This window comes from Aotus nancymaae, unplaced genomic scaffold (assembly GCF_030222135.1).
Source record: "Aotus nancymaae isolate 86718 unplaced genomic scaffold, 86718_ANA_hifiasm-v0.15.2.pri h1tg000014l, whole genome shotgun sequence".
NCBI lineage: Eukaryota > Metazoa > Chordata > Mammalia > Primates > Aotidae > Aotus > Aotus nancymaae.
The window spans coordinates 81004686-81019359 of NW_026988425.1; the positions used below are offsets into that span (position 1 = coordinate 81004686).

The 14674-nt window shown below is 39.4% G+C and overlaps 1 protein-coding gene and 1 long non-coding RNA gene across 26 annotated transcripts in view; one reads left to right on the top strand and one right to left on the bottom strand.

The window, feature by feature from the left end:
* LOC135274880 (uncharacterized) overlaps positions 1 to 11831 on the top strand; it is a 69509-nt gene extending 57678 nt beyond the window's left edge. Inside the window, exon 3 of the long non-coding RNA XR_010342609.1 lies at positions 10535 to 11831. This is a non-coding gene — a long non-coding RNA (uncharacterized LOC135274880). The remainder of the gene's footprint in view (positions 1 to 10534) is intronic.
* MEF2C (myocyte enhancer factor 2C) overlaps positions 1 to 14674 on the bottom strand; it is a 182014-nt gene that overhangs the window by 49268 nt on the left and 118072 nt on the right. The window lies entirely within an intron of this gene.

Sequence of the window (14674 nt, forward strand, 5' to 3'; positions counted from 1 at the left end):
CTCTGGATGCTAAGACGATTTTTCTGAACATACGATAAAGATGATTTGTTTATATGTTTTTCTTCTTGCTACCATGAGCTAGTGGAGGTTAGGAATAGTTTATTAGTCATCTCCTATCACCAGAACAGAGCACAAGGCCTGGCAAGTGGTCAGAGCTTACTAGATAGTTGCAGCATTCATTTCAAAATGAATAGATGAACAGAACAGAGAAGAATGTTCAAATATTACAGGGAGGAAGAGTAGTCTCATTGCAGTATTTTGCAACTGCAATTTTTTTTTTTGGCCATTTCATATTACCATTTCATACTATGTTAAAACTCAGTGTTTTATTCTTAACTCACAAATTTACCATTTTTTAAATGTACAGTTTTTAAGGTAGAAAGCAGTGCAATGTAGGCTATGTATGATTTACACTATGTGCGAAACATTATAACTCACAAGTTTTACATTATTGAACGCTTAAATTTTGGGGGTACTGGTCTAAATAGAGACCATCAGAAAAACTGAGCAGTCAATGAAATCTTTAATGCCAGAAAGTCATAAGCATACAATCTCAGCGATCAAAAGGGTAACTGAAAGAGGGCACAAAATTTTCAGCATGGAAAGAGAAAAAAGGGAGTGATATTTTAGGCAGAAGGTAAAGGTTAGAAGAAGAAAAACAAAACCTTTGCAGGAAAGAGCACAGGGAAATCTGTGAATGTGAGTCAGATACTATAAATCTGAATTAAGCATGCTTTCCAGTTCTTGGGCAAAGTTCATCATTTCCCCCCATTCCTGGATGCTAGTCTACTGCTCCGCTATTCTCCTGGGCTTTTACATTGGTCTTATTCTGGGCCAACCTTTGCCTGCGGGAATTCATGGAAAATCAGGGTGACTCTGGGGCCAATCAGATGATTCAGGCTTCCTCAGGACAGATCAAGGATATGGTGTTTATAAGGATTCTTCCACCAAACCTCTCTTGGAACCCAGACAGGGCATGCATCATGAGTTGGCCTAGAACAGGGCTGAGATGGGGAAGTCTGGCACACATTAGTTGTGAAACACTCCCTGAGATCCTCAATCCAGCAGAAATGTGAAGTGAAATACTAAAGAGAGAACATTCAATATATAATGATTGAAATGCATGATAGTATATGCGGTTAACCCTATACACACAAACACACACACACACTCACACACATACACACACATTTTTTGTTAGGCGGAGTCTCACTCTGTCACTCAGGCTGGAGTGAAGTGTGTTGCCATTTCAGCTCACTGCAACCTCTGCCTCCTGGGTTCAAATGATCTTCCCACCACAGCCCCCCAAGTAGCTGGAATTACAGGTGTGTGCCATCATGCCTGGCTAATTTTTGGATTTTTTGGCAGAGATGGGGGTCTCATCATGTTGTCCAGGCTGGTCTTGAACTCTTGACCTCATTTAATCCACCCACCTCAGCCTCCTAAAGTGCTGGGATTACAAGCATGAACCACCGTGTTTGGCCTATCCTAATCATCATTATAATGAAAGTTAAGAAAAGAAAGGCTGGCAGGGTGTAGTGGCTCACACCTGTAATCCCACCACTTTGAGAGCCTGAGGAGGGTGGATCACAAGGTCAGGAGTTCAAGACCAGCCTGACCAACATGGTGAAACCCTGTCTCTACTAAAAATACAAAAATTAGCTGGGCGTGGTGGTGTGTGCCTGTAATCCTAGCTACTCAGGAGGCTGAGGCAGGAGAATTGCTTGAATCTGGGAGGTGAAGGTTGTAGCTAGCTGAGATCACGCCACTGCACTCTAGCTGGGCAACAGAGCGAGACTCCGTCTCAAAAAAAGAAAAAAAAAGTCAAGAAAGGCTGGAATGCAAAGAATGAACTTGTTGGTTGTTTTGAAGAATGGGCAATGTTAGTGATTTCTTAAGGAAGGAAAAGACGAGGCAGACTATAAATTAAACAAAAGTTGAGAGAGGAAAGGAATAAACTAATAAAGATCAGAGAGCAGGTTTTTGAAAGTATAAAATGTGTAATAATTGTAACTTTAAATACTAACCTTTTTTAGACCATTTTACTTGCAAATGGGTTACAGGGACAAAAAGGCTGAATCTTGAGGCACTGACGCTTTGCAAATAACATGTTGGAGCCTCTTTTATAAACCATTAATGACTTATTTTAACAAAAGATGTAGATGTTATCCTGGGTCATCAAAGTAAGGTCAAATCATTATTTTTATTTTCTAGTTGTAAATGCCTTTTTATTCACTTTGAGTCTATGTGTGATTAGTCATTTGAAACGAGAGTCGCTTACACCCTACATCTTTGCATTCACCAGTCACTTCAGAACTATCTTTTGCAGTCACCACATTTCCTCATTTCTACAGGATTTCCCACGATCTCTTCTACTATATCATTTCTTTTCCTATTTATTCTCTGGATTCCAGCCTATTCCTTCTTTCACACTCCTCTCCCATCTTTCCCTTCCTGGCAAATGTCACAACCTACTTGTTCAAGCTGAAAACCCAGAAATCACCCCTGATTCCATCATTTCTTGACTCACCTATCATTACCTTTTCGAATTGGTCTCCTGTGCTTTGTCTGTTTGTTTTCGGACTCCCACCTTCCAGTCAATCTTCCTTCGTACTTCTGGCAGGGTCTAATTAAAATGCACATCTAATTGTACGGCTGTTCTCCTTACAAACCCTCCACCTGCCTCTAGGCTCATTTCCTCTTGTCTTTAGCATGCTGTGTGTATTAGCTCGTTCTCACACTGCTAATAAAGACATACTAAGATTGAATAATTTATAAAGAATAGGTTTAATGGCCTCAAAGTTCCACATGGCTGGGGAGGCCTCACAATCATGGTGGAAGGCAGAGGAGAAGTAAAGGCATGTCCTACGTGGCGACTGGCAAAAGAGCTTGTGCAGGGGAACCCCCATGTATAAAACCATCACATCTCATGAGACTTATTCACTATCTTGAGAACAGCATGGGGACGATCCATCCCCATGATTTAATTACCTCCCACTGGGTCCCTCTCAAGTCAAGTGGGGATTATAACAATTCAAGGTGAGATTTGGGTGGGGACACAGCCAAACTATATCACTGGGTTTTGGCCAAGGGGGGAAATTCATGTCATTTGCCAAGTCAGCTCAATCCTTTAAAAACACTGCTTTGACATATGCCATTCCGTCCTTGCTAGAATATCCTCATTTACTCCTCCTCTCAGTTACACAAATCTTAATTGTCATAAGACACCCTATTACCTAATACCCTCACTTACTTGGTGAAGTTTTTTCCTAACTCTTCTAGAAGGCACTCAGGAACTCCTTTCTCGTACCTTTGTACTGTCCTTGACCTTTTTGTTATTTTATATGTAATATGTTATATTGTAATTTATCTTTTAATATGTCTGCTTCACCACCAGGTAGTGAGTTCCGTAAAAAATGGGCATCTCTGGTCCCCAACATAGGACTCGTTTATGTGTGGGCTTAACCAAGATTCTCAGTTACGGTTCACAGGATAAATGAATAAGCAAACAAACTTGACAGCCAGACTTTCTAGCAGTGACAGACTAATTGAAATGAGTTGGGTGGTCTTGCAGGGTGACAGTACCATTTATTTGTTTTAATAAGACTGTTACTTCAAAATGTAAGGAGTACAAGTTCTGGTAGGTTAAAGCAGTCGCTGGAATGACTTCACTATTGCTGCACAGGACATCCCTGTGGGAGCTGAGGGAATGGAGGAGGGGACACAGACTACTGTATCTGGGTCACAAATGCTGGGATTTTTCTGTGTTTAGACCTGCTCAGAGTCTGGAGCGTGATGGGCTCCCCAGCCATCTGTGGCTGCTGCTGCTCTGTTACCACCAGGAGGACACATACATTTGAGAAGCAAACTTACTGCAATCAACACCTTTGTGCATTGTCTTCTCTATTTCTACGTCTCCCCTCAGAAACAAGGATGTTACCCTTGCACTTTAAAGAATCTGTTAGTTGGGAGCTCTAGTTTATTACCAGCTTATCAGAAAAGCATCGTATACATAGAACTTTCTATAAGGCACCGCAAAATAGAGACTTGAGGTTGGCAACTGATTGACTTGTGTCATGATAACTTTGATCATACCCGAGAATTTACGATATCAAAATCCTCGTTTCTGAGCCAGTCAGGGACTCCAGAAATGAAGATTGAATTGTTTCCTTTAATTCCTGTCTCTGTCAGGTTGAAGAGAGGTAAAGAGATCTAATGGGCTTGACCCTGGCCTACTTTTCTCCTGGGCTGGCCCTTGTCCTGATGGGGAACATTCTCGATGTTGTGGTTTTCATGTCTTACATCTCAGGACCAACATCACCGATAATAGTTTTCAATATGGGATAGCACCAAAAATACCGCAAGTTATTTTCTATTCTTCAATTTCTTAAATGGCAGGCAGAGACAATTTTCAAGGACCAATTCTAAATTGTGAACACAGATTTCATTTATGGTATCCTCAACTCCTTCCCACATAACACCTGATATTCAAATCTTTTTTTTTTTTTTTTTTTGTGAGATGGAGTTTAGCTCTTGTTACCCAGACTGGAGTGCAATGGCACGATCTCGGCTCACCGCAACCTCTGCCTCCTGGGTTCAGGCAATTCTCCTGCCTCAGCCTCCCAAGTAGCTGGGATTACAGGCACGTGCCACCGTGCCCAGCTAATTTTTTGTATTTTTAGTAGAGACGGGGTTTTGCCATGTTGACCAGGATGGTCTCGATCTCTTGACCTCATGATCCACCGGCCTCGGCCTCCCAAAGTGCTGGGATTACAGGCGTAAGCCACTGCGCCCGGCCCTCAAATCTTTTTTTAATTGATTTCTCCTTTTCCCTAATAAATCAGCCTGCTCTTCAAGGAGTGGCTATAAGCTATTCACTCTTGAAAATTTTCATTTTGGTTTTGGTTATTCTGTAGTGATCTGACAACAATGAGCAGGGAGGGTCTCTTGTATTCTTTCACCCCAGTTAATATGCCCTGTGAAGACTCGCTTAGATGCTAATTGAGGGTTTTGCCTGAGCTTGTGATACACCATCCCAGAGACTGCCATTGACAACTGTTAACACATACTGCTTACTACCCATATTGTTCCAATATGTGTGAGAGAAGTGAAGTATCAGGAGTGCAGAGCATCACTAGGATTGTGGGAACAGAATACGTTAAGTCACAGCCGCTTGTGGCTGCCTCGGGAGAGAAGAGTCTCAATGTATTAGAACAAAGCTCTGTGAGAGAAGAATCTTTGTCTTTTTCACCTCCGTATCCACAGCAACTTGAGTGTGCCCAGCACATGGATGACATTCAATAAATATTGTTGTTGTTGATAAAAGAGTAACAGAATTCAAGGCTGTAGCAATAGAGGTTCTTATTTAAAACGGAATTACAATGAAATCTGAAAACACATAGAGGGCACTTACTAGGTTTGTATACATGCTGGACATACATGCTGCTTCTACCCCAGTAACACACTTCCCTTAACCCCATCATCCCCAATCCTCGTACATAAACTTAAATTAGAAAAAAAAACATGTGGAAGAGAGAGTTAATAGAATTAATGTCTCTTTTATACTCCTTAGAACTATGTAATTAACATTTATTTCATATTGTTGTTATCTGATTTCTTGCTTTTATATTATTTTCTAGATTATAAGATTCTTGCAGACAGGAAGTCTCCTGAGAACTTTCTATCCTTGGCAATTAGTAGGGTATCTGATGGTAGAATGTTGCTACAAATTGGTTAACTTTTTCTGGATAGGTGTCCTATAGGGGAATAATGACAGCCTGATGATGTATAATAGAGAGGCTCAGGCTGATTAAGCAAAAGCTAGTGGCTAAGAATCCAAACGATCCCCCTTGAATACCAAACCTCTCTTGCCTTTGAGTCCTGTTTGCCAGGTCTGTAAAAGGTGAGCAGTCTTGGTCTCTAGTCTTACTCGTATATTACTTGTCCCTTTCTATGTAAATCTCTCCTGGGACTTGGATAATGCAGTATTATTAGTGTTTTCATTTTATTGGTTAATATACTGGCAAACCTTCTGCTTAACAGAGCGGATGAAAGGTATAATGGGTAGATGGTTGCTGGTCAGGGGCCAGTTGCTGATCTGGGGCCAGTTCAGCCAGTAGACAGACATCCTGGGGCTTCGTCAGACCTGGCATAAGGACAGGAAAGCAGAATGTACTCCCTAGAGAGCAAGAGGCAGAAAGGCCAACTGGAAGTCAGAGTTCTGGGGAAAAGACTCCTTGCGGTTCAAAAGTTGACCCGGAAGTAGAAGTTGTTAGATTTATAGGATGCTGTCCATTGGTCAGAGAACAATCCTCTATCAACCCACAACTACATCATGCATTAAGAAAATCTCATAGACCAAATTTCCAAAATGCCTAACAGTAGACTTAAAATGCAAATAATTGTTTTTTTTCCTGCAAACGAGTTTCTATGTCTTATATTTCTTATCACATTATAAATTACTTGTAGAGAAGGAAAGAATCCAATCCATTTATCCTTTGTAGCTGTTATCTCACTACCATTCACCTAATATGTGATTTTGTAGTAAGTGGTGGATATTACGTTCAGTTGAATTGGGTAGGTGTCTGATGAAAGAAAGTTTGATAGGACTGTTTGATAAGAGCTTCAGGTGCTTAAAAATAAATGTGCTTCAAAATTCTCAGGCAGTTTCTCAAGGCTTCTGCTGCATTTACCAAACACATGGACATCATTCCAGGGGCGTTCTTTGTTTAAACGCATCCTCCCTGCAGTCCTGTCATAGTTCTGCATGCTGCAATGCCACTGTGTGCCTGCCTCTGTTCCATGCAAGGCTGCGCTCCTTGAGGGCAAGTCTGTACCTTGTATCTGGGTATCCTTAGGACCTGGCAGAGTACTGGGCCCTGGGAATTTCATAAATTAATGCAAACTTTAAGTTTTCTAATGAAGGGGGCTTTATTTGCTTTCCTAATAATATAATTATTTCCAGCTGGTACCAGAAAAATAATCAGAGTATTTCTAGGATCGAAATCAAAAGTGCCAGTAGCATTTCAGTGTTAGGGTCCTCTGCTCAACTTTCCACTGGGACTTGCCCCCTGGCTCCTGGCTCATTTGTTACTGGGGGTTGCTGTCTCCCAGACTCATACTGTAGAGTTCCTGCTGTTTTATAGTACTAATGTGAAGGATCTTTTTTCACTAGTGTAGGCAATTATGAATTGAGTGTAACTGTTAGAAGAGGACACAAGTCATGTACAAATACATTCTGAAAATACCTAATATACATTGCATTATGGCAAACAGATTCTTCTTTCTAGACTAAATAATTACAAATAAAGTATAATTCATAAGAAATATTCTGGAAAGTCTACTATTATTGATACTGCATGCTAATCAAGGCCTATATCAACTAAATTACTTTATTATTTTACGGGCAGGTTAATGTTTCCAAATTAAATTAACTAATAATTAAAATCAAACTCATCTCATTTTATTTTTCCTTATGCTCTGAATGCTATCCATATATGAATCCACAGTCCAAAATCATGGACCAATTCTTAGTTAACAAAATCTCATTTCCCATGACTGCATGTATTACACAGATGATAATATTCTTAGGTGTGCATTGTCACCTTGGATTTCATGTGATGCTATATAAGCTAGAGTGGCACTGAGAACTGAAAAATGGAAAGGTATAGAAAGAACTTTTTTGTGTATGATTTATATACATTTTATTTCTTATCTCATTTTATTCCATTGACTAGGCCCTCAGTATGACTTAAAGCAGAGATGGGGGCATTTTTATCTCATTTATAACTTTAAAAGGAATGAGCCAAATGTCTCACCATTATATACTTATTATGAAGGCTTTTTGTTGATATATTTCATAAGCTTAATGAAATTTCTTTCTATTCCTAGTCTACTAAGAATTTTTATCAGGAATAGAAACTGAATTTTATCAAATGCCTCTTCTACTTTTATTTTGATGATCATTTTGTATTCTCAAAATTGTTAAGATAATTTCATTAATGAATTTGTTAAGTGTTATGATGAACCTTCCCCCATAATTAAAAAAAATTATTAGTAATTTTATTTTGAATCAACAAACAATACTTGTATACATTTATATGGTATAATGTGCCATTTTGATATGTGTATACAATGTGGCATGATTAAATCTAACTAATTAACATATCTATCACTTCAATTACTTAGTTGTTATTATTATTATTATTTTTTGAGACGAAGCCTTGCTCTGTTGCCCAGGCTCCAATGCAATGGTGCGATCTCGGCTCACTGCAACCTCCGCCTCCCAGGTTCAAGCAATTCTCCTACCTCAGCCCCCCAAGTGCTGGGATTACAGGCCTGTGCCAGCACACCTGGCTAATTTTTGTATTTTTAGTAGAGGCAGGGTTTCACCATGTTGGCCAGGCTGGTCCTAGAACTGCTGACCTCAGGTGATCCACCTGCCTTGGCCTCCCAAAGTGCTGGGGTTACAAGGCTGAGTCACCACGCCCGGCCTCTCTTACTATTTTTTTATGGTGAGACATTTGAACTTCATTTATTTTGAAATATAAATACATTATTATTGACCACAGCCACCCTGCTGTGCAGTAGCTCTCAAAACCTATTCCCCCTGTCTATCCAAAACGTTGTACCCTTTGATCAACAACTCCTCATTCCTGCCATCATCAACCCCTTCCAGCCTCTGGTAACGTCAACCCCTTCCAGCCTCCAGTAACCGCTGTTCTACTTAGAAAATGTTTAAAAATAGGAATACCAAGAACGAGACAGAGAGATTATAAATAGATAGAAAGATACTGGAAGGGAGAGAGGAAAGAAAAGAGAAAGCAAGGGAGGGAGGGAAAGAGGGAAGGTATGAAAATGAGTGAAAAGGAGAGAATCTGAAGATTGTACGAAAGAGAGAGAGGGAAAAATAATGAAGTGAACACATCATGTGATCCCCTGCTATGCGAACTGTCTCTCATCGTCTAGGCTCAGCACTTTATGATCTAATGTAAAGCTTTATTACAGGCCATCAGCAATTTTGTTCATCCTGATGTCCACAGCTGGCAGTGGCTTGGCACCTGTTGTTTAATTCAGCAAGGCCAAGTGGAGGCTGCCAGCCCCACGGGCACTCTGTCCTCTGGCCCCAGACAGTCTTTTCTGAACAGACTCTGTAGACCTGGCCTCCTGGCTGCCTGTTTTTGTAGTCATGATGGTTTTAATAACTTCAGGCATTACCTGTGGAAATGTACTGCAAGGCTGATTTTAAATTAGGTATTTAAATTTCCATAACTTATGAAATCTCAAATGATTTTGTTAGTTCAGTGGTGAGCTTAAGAGTATCATTTGCAAAATCATTTCTTCCATATTCTTCATTAGGTAATTATAAAAACAACATTTCCTCTTCTATGGCACGAAGAGGAAATTAAACCAGTCTTCCATCACTAACAAAATATTAATTTTCTTAATATTTTAATTGAATCCATTCCTCAGCAATAACACCTACCGTTTACCAAGCATGCACATGTGCCAGGGACTGAGCCTGAGGCTTTGCATGGCCTTTTTTTTAATCCTCACAAGCTACTCTTGACAATGACTGCCATTCTACAGATGAAGTAAAAGAGCCACATAGTGGTTCAAAAACTTGCTAAAGTTTACGAAGTTCGGGGTGGTGGAACCAAGTCTGTGAACCCATGCATGAGTTCCAGAATTTTCTCTCTTAGCTACTGAATTATTCTGCCTCTGCAAGGTTGTCCAACAATAAGGATTGCCTAAACCATGTCTGTGTATCCTCTGAACACTTACTCTCAGCTGAAATTGGTGAAATGCCTGACAAATCTTATTTTTTCATAAAGGGAAGTGTGTGTAACAGAATTCATTTTCTGATGAACAATATTATCTATGCTTTTGCTATAATATCGACTAAATAGATGGGAAGGCCCTTCACCAATATGTAGGTACTATCTAACTAGATAAATGAAGTGTAGGTTGTCGAAGTCCTAAGGAAAAGAAAGGGTGCTAAATTTTTCACCTCCTAACATCCCTAAGCCTAGGAAGGAAGTCCTTCCCAATAACATATGGATTGTACCTATCTGTGTAAAATGAAGCACAGGTTTATTACGATGATTAGAGTAATACTAGCAAGAACCTTAAGTCTCTTTGACTAACAAAAAGGTTCACTTTATTATTTTGGCACCTACACTCTTCAGGATGCGGAAGCCAACTGCTTGCCTCTTTTCAGTTTGCTTGAGCAGATGCGGGATGCAAAGGCTGGTAACTACAAGACTACATTTTCTCTTGGGTTGAGGAAATAAGAGTGGGGAAAAGAGAAAAATGGATGCTTTTATGGAGAAACTATTGTTTCTCCCTGGGCAAAGTGAGGGATCATGGAGAAATCTTGTATGTCCTATAAAAATTCTTTCTAAAATTATAGGCACATAATCTCTTCCCTTTCCTGTTTGTTGAAAAAGATGAACATAACACCATATTACTTTATAGGCCAGATGAGAGGAAAAATAAAATAAATGACTGTTAAATTTCCCAATTTTTTCAACAGTTACGAGGAAGACAGAGCAAGATGTGATTGATCTTCTAAAGTGAAAATTTCCCAAAGTACCAAGGAAAAGGAGAAACTGCAGAAGAGCTTCAAGAACCACAAAGACTTGGGTTTTGCATCTTGCCAGAAAATCTGCACTGTTAGTAGAAGCCTGGGGTAGGGCTGGCAGGACCTGACTCAGCAGAGAAAATGCCACCCACAGTCACTGACGGCTTCCGCAATCACGGAGCTTCCCTGTTTTCTCTGGAGGTTTCCCACAGCCAGGCCAATACCCATGTCTCTCAGATGGGAAACTGGACTTCAGGAAAACTGAAACTAAACAAAGTTGTATAACTTAAAAAAAAAAGTTTAAATTATGATGCTTGGCTTTTTACATGGGCTTAAAGTCCATTTTCTGTTGAATAAATAATATTAACCACATATTAACCACCTAATAGTTTTAAAATGCCTCAGACAGCCATCACCATCATCATTCTGAATAGAATCTCACTTCTTTTTAAAAGATCACTGTTAAAAGATGAGGGGAAAGAGTACCATTAGAAGGAAGCAAAACATAGTTCAAAGTCTGTTTCCATGAGGTAATGCACACTATCAACTAATCGTCAAAGGAATCCAGACTATACCGAGATGAGGCATGAGGTTAAGGCAGGTGGCTGAAAGAAGGTAGAAACTCTCCCTCCGCCCACCGCCCATTACATTACATTATTGTCGAAGCCAAGTGGCTAGTAGAAATCAATGAAAGTTTTGTTGATCTGATACAAGAACTTGTGCACAGTGAAATGGGAGCTATATGTTTTGTGCTGGAAACTGCCAGTCTCACATTAACTGCATGTATATGTGAATGTATGTAGGGGTGTGTGTGTGTGCATGTGTGTACAGTATGAAGCTGAACATTTGAAAGTCTTCAGAATTATTTCTGGTTAGATGTACTTTTGGATAGATTTTGTCTTTTTCCCTCCAGAAGGTAATATTTCAATACAGTAAATACAGTAATTTAAGCCTCAGAAAAGTGAAGTTGTTTTCTGTTACAATGCTTGCAAACTTAATGGTGGTTTCTAATGAAAAATAAATTTGTTCACCTAATCATAATATAAAAATTTGCAGGCTGGGCATAGTGTCTCATGTCTCATGCCTATAATCCCTGCACTTTGGGAGGCCAAAGTGGTTGAGTCACTTGAGGTTAGAAGTTTGAGACCAGTCTGGCCAACATGGCGAAACCCTGTCTCTAGTAAAAATACAAAAAAATCAGCTCAGCATGGTGATGGGTGCCTGTAATCCCAGCTACTTGGGAGGCCAAGGCAGGAGAATCGCTTGAACTTGGGGGGTGGTGGTTGCAGTGAGCCAAGATCGCTACACTACACTCCAGCCTAGGTGATAGAGTGACAGTCCATCTCAAAAAAAAAAAAAAAAAAAAAAAAAAGAATTTGCTATCATATAATTCACTATAGTTTTCTTTAATATAAATAAAATCTGTTGTATTTGTACGAACTCAATTGTGGAAAACACTTTTCCTATTTATTTTTATGCTGGTCAGCAAGCAGTTTGATCTTAGTAACCAGACTCCAGGTGCAGAGTTCAGAACTACAAATATGTTGTACAACCTATCAGTTAAAGTTGGGCTCAGATGGCCATCCCTCCCCAAATCACAGTTTGTCTTGCTAATTCTTCACAGTGTGGAAAAGGTGTGGCTCAGAACAAACACCAGCGGATTAAAAATGATATCCCTTTCCCGGCAGCGATATACATTGTGTGTATGTGAGTAGAATATTTAAAACACCTGTTCACCTGGAACTAAGCCACGTGTGTAATACATTAGTGTGTGTCTGGCTTATTTCCAAGTGCATGTATCCTTATTGCCATCAAAATACCGAGGTAGCCAGCGCAAAGATACTTAAAGTTTCACCCTAGAAGCAATACACGACATACATATTTCACTGTTAACAATATCATCACACTAGGCACTGTTGACTGATTAGTACTTTAAAGAAATCAGTTATTTATTTGTGTGTCAGAAAAGAAACTGGCAGCATAGTGACACTTGTGTTAGCCTTGCTAATTACTTCCATTGTTTTGAAATCTCAATCGGCCTACCCCCTTCCCTCTCTCTCTACGTCTCTCTCATTGTCTCACTTTCTCTCTCATTGCCTAACTGCTCTTCCTTGGATATGAAGTAGTTCAAAGGGGACCCCAGGGAATAAATTACATCCTAACACTATCTACCAGAGTTCACTAAGAGAACTTGGGCAAGCCCCTCTATTTGACAGAGTTCCATTTATTATTTTTTTCAACTCTGTTTTGATTGTTCTTAATAGAATTACTTTTGACTCCTTGTGTTTTCCTTTTGCTAACCTTTCCCTAATTTAAAAATCTGTGTAGTGAGGACTTTATTTCTGAAGAATTTAATAACGTTATTACACAAGAAATATACATGTATTATATGGTAATTTATAAAATGTGACTTTTATTTAAATGTAAGCACCAAATATACTAAAGATTTAAGTGTCCAAAGTGTGTGGTATATATCTATCAGTGAAAGTTTAAAAATTTTGCCTAAATTTACATATGCAAAAAGGAACAGCATGAAGACAAATAACAGCTGTACGAGCATATGTGCTAATGACTATATACATACATAAGTTAATTCTTACAAGAAAACCAAAAGTGAGGTTTATTATCCCTATTTTACTGCTTCAGAAGCTGAAGCATGGTGTAAAAATTTAGAATATTGCCCAAGATCACAAAGTTTATGAAAGTGGCAGAAACCAGGTTTGCCTGACCCTGAAATGTGTGTGTGTCCCTCCAGCACCACACTGCTGTCCTCATGAAAAGGTGAGACTTTTGTTATATGGATGTGAAAGTGTAAGGGTATAGTTTTCATATTTGACAGTATTGTATGCAGAATCCTGACCTGTTTATGTGGTCGTTAAAAGTGCACATGTCCTGAGGAAGGAGGATCTCTTGATCCCAGAAGTTCGAGACCAGCCTTGGCAACCTAGCAAGACTCTGTCTAAAAATAAAAAAAGTGCACATACTTCATTAGGAACTTCTAAATTTATAGAGTTTGATTTATTTTTCAATTTAATGTAAAGAAGCTTATATAGTTTAAAATAAACCTCCTGGGCCAGGTACAGTGGCTAACTCCTGTAATCCAAGCACTTGGGAGGCTGAGGTGGGAGGATCACTTGAGCCCAGCAGTTCAGGACCAGCCTGGGCAACATGGCAAAATCCTGTCTCTATAAAAAATACAAAAGTTTGCTGGGTGTGGTGGTAGGTGCCTGTGGTCCCAGCCACTTGGGAGGATGAGGCAGGAGAATCTCGAGCCCAGGAGGTGGAGGTTGCAGTGAGCCAAGGCTGCACCACTGCACTCCAGCCTGGGTATTGGGTGTGAAACCATCTCAAAAAAAAAAAAAAAAAAGGAAAGAAAAACAACAATCAAACCAAACAAAAAAACCTCCTGAAGCTTCTATAACTTGCTTCTTTAACACGTTGTATGTGATAACAGTCCTCAGTCAGAGAAAGGCATGTGCACCTTATTAGTGCAAACTAAAATTATATGCATATTTCAAAGCAACTTGTTCTATGATATAAAAATGTAAGTATAGTGAATGCTTTTAGGCTTTTTTTTAGCACACACACTTATACATACTTATAAAAAGTAAAATATTTTGGCACTTCTACTTTTCACAACTGTTTCTGTCTTTTCCAGTGGAACCTCTCTTAAGAATTGGTTGTCATTATGCTAACTTACTGCTTGAGACCACGGAGTGTCTTTCTGATGCTGATTGTATCACATCTAATTCCACATCAGATATTTCGAGTGCTTGATTTCCCTGTCTCTTCGTCCCATTTTCCTTGCCATCTTTCTTATATCTTTGTCTTTACGTGAACATTCTTTTTATACCAAGCCAATATTTTTCATGCCCTTGTTTCTTTTTTCTTGTGATTCTTGGCATAATTGGTCTTTTGAAAGGTTTGCTCACATCTTTTTTATCAATTCATATCCATCTTTCTGAATTTGACTTGTTTGAGCCTAAAAATGACTACCTATCATGGCTGCCTATCCTGACTTTTTAAACTTCTTCCTAGCACTTATTACTTGATGACATGGTATCAGGAGCAGCACTGCCATCATTGTCATCA